This window comes from Octopus bimaculoides, chromosome 22 (assembly GCF_001194135.2).
Source record: "Octopus bimaculoides isolate UCB-OBI-ISO-001 chromosome 22, ASM119413v2, whole genome shotgun sequence".
In the NCBI taxonomy this organism is placed as follows: Eukaryota; Metazoa; Mollusca; class Cephalopoda; order Octopoda; family Octopodidae; genus Octopus; species Octopus bimaculoides.
In genome coordinates this window covers 7,642,708-7,645,498 of record NC_069002.1, presented here as the reverse complement: position 1 = coordinate 7,645,498, position 2,791 = coordinate 7,642,708, and the positions used below count along the sequence as shown (strand labels likewise).

The 2,791-nt window shown below is 37.8% G+C and overlaps 1 long non-coding RNA gene across 1 annotated transcript in view; it reads right to left on the bottom strand.

The window, feature by feature from the left end:
* Positions 1-1,138: 1,138 nt before the first annotated feature.
* Positions 1,139-2,791, bottom strand: part of LOC128250525 (uncharacterized) — a 20,581-nt gene continuing 18,928 nt past the window's right edge. Inside the window, exon 2 of the long non-coding RNA XR_008266535.1 lies at positions 1,139-1,355. This is a non-coding gene — a long non-coding RNA (uncharacterized LOC128250525). The remainder of the gene's footprint in view (positions 1,356-2,791) is intronic.

Here is a 2,791-nt window from a genome sequence, read left to right as displayed (position 1 = left end):
TATATATATATATATATATTGTGTGTGTGTGTTACATACATATATTTTAGATATACATAGAGAGAAAGAGACGGCGAAGGGAGAAAGAGATTGACAGACAAGCAGAGAGGAAGATAGATAGATAGATAGATAGATAGATAGATAGATATGATGTAATTTTCAACGTATTACAATATACCAATTTCTTACTGTGGTCTACCACTACGTGTACAGAAACACACACACACACACACACACTCCAGATAGGTACTCATATGCAAGTGTGAGTGTGTGTGTGTGAGTGTGTATGTGTGAGTGCGTGTGTGTGTGTGTGTGTGTGTGTGTGTGTGTCATTGTCCATGCATACGCACATACATTGGATAGTAAATACGCGATCTGGACATCGGAGGATACAAAGAGAAAGCTAAAAGAGAAGGGGAGATGCTGACGGACGGCGGGGGGGGGAGTGCAAAGAGAAGGGTAATTTAGATTATGTACAGAGAGTCTAATTTGACCTGTTAATAAAATAGTTGATAATGTAACCAATTGTCTGATGTTACCGCATGAAATATATACAATTAATGGAACGAAATTGATTTCCGTGTTTATCATATTGATAACAATGATAACAACTACATGGGAGCAGGTTATAGCTTTGTGGTTAAGGTTGGTTATGATGTACGTTTGGTAACTACTTTGGTTTTCGGTTCGAGATTCACTTGTACCGCAATTTCGGTACGACGGTAACCGCTAACGGACGGACGATAGGACAGTTGGAAAGACATCGACGGGTAGACGAAACATCGATGCTTTGAGTCGGGGGTGGAATACCAGGTTAGCATGACTTCGCTCCATAAAAATCTTCAATTAATATAGCACCGATCATGTCATGCTGATGACTTCTAAAACGAATGAAATAGTGCTATACATAATTACCGCTGGCGAGAAATTTTAAGAACTTCGTTAAATATAAATGATGTCAAAAAATATCAGATATGTGTGTTCTATGTATCTTTTTCCTTATCTCTTAATTTCGAATTCAAACTTCTAATTCCATTAATTATTATGAAGATATGATTACCTCCATTAATTTAAATGCTCGCTTGATGGTCACCAAGTGTATAAAACAACAAAATAAATAAAAGGGAAAAAAACAAGCTGTGTTGGAAAACTTTAATGTTATTAAGATAAACAAAATATATAATATCTTACACAGGTTATGGGTGTCATTGTTCGGCAAAGAATACGATTTGAGCTCCTGGTGGTGTCCATTTTAAGTTTGAGGTCAACAGGAGAGAAGCTTGTTTGTGCGTTACGCGCTGAGACATCATGTCGAGCAACAGCGAATGAGATAAAGCTCTGATTTCCACTAGCAACTGCAATAATAATAATAATGATAATAATGATGATGATGGTGATGATAATGATAATAATAATAATAATAATAATAATAATAATAATAATAATAATAATAATAATGATAATAATAATAATAATAATAATAATAATAATAATAATAATAATAATAATAATAATAATAACGATGATGATGATGATGATGATGATGATGATGATGATGGTGATGATACAAAGACAGACATAATGTGTAGGGGTTTACATATAATGAAATGATAAAAATAAATGAAAGAAAGAAAGAAGTAACTATACACAGTATACACTGAAAAAGACGGGACATATGCATAGCATACAAGGGCTTGGAAAAAAAGTGGCGGGAAGGATGATAGAGATGTGGCCCTCCTGATACTGGAAGGCCTCTAGGGATAATCGAGGAACCCCACTGTCTGAGATATCCCTGAAACCCCAGGAGCAAGTGCACTCTCCAATTTCTTCCCTCCGACTCACAGGTCTACAATTAGAGAGGTACCATCCACTTTTGCCATTTTCGGCACTTTCACCCACCTTTCAATAAACTCACTCGGAGACAGCACAATGATAATGCTAAATGTTGGTAGAAAACCAGCAGTTTTAGGGCTCAGATGCAACTTGATAACAATGACCCTTTGACTATTATTTTATTTTATTGACCCCCGAAAGGAAGAAAAGCGAAGTTGTCCCCGGCGAAAATTTAAACTTAACAGAAAAAGCCGGAAGAAATGCTGTCTGGCATTTTGTCCGTCGTTCTCGCAATTCAGCTGAATTGTAGCTGTTTTTTCCCATAGACATAAGGCCAGAGATTTGGCGGTGGTGGGTTGCCAATTACTTCGATCTCAGTACATGACTGGTATTGCAGTTTCTCTACCGTTGGGGGGTGGGGGTTGACTATTTACGTTATGTTACCTATATTTGAACTTAAGAAGGAAAAGAACCGGAAGTTATAGCACAAGGCATTATGTCCGATGCTCTAACGATTTTGCCAATCCGCAGTAACAATAGGAATGCTGATAAGAGAGGAGACAGTGTCATTAACAGGCAACAAGAAGAAGAACAACAATAAAAATGGAAGCTAAGGAGGGAAAGAGCGAAATAGAGAGAGGAGGAGAGAGAGGGGGAAGGAAGAGGTAATGAGGGTGGTAGTATGAAAAGAAAGCATAAGGACCAGTGTAATATACAGCAGGGGTTTTGTTACTCACCACATTTCGTGTCACGTCAGAGTTTATTTATGTAATGGGGTCCTATGATGGGTACAAACAACAAACAACAAAAAATTGAACATAATATAGTAAAGGAGGAAGAAAAAGGAGACGAAAAAGGAGGAGGAGGAGACGGACGGTTTAGTGTAGATGGAATGGGGTTCCATGCGTGTATGTGTGTGTACGGTGGTGGTGGTGGTGGTGGTGGTGGTGGTGGTGGT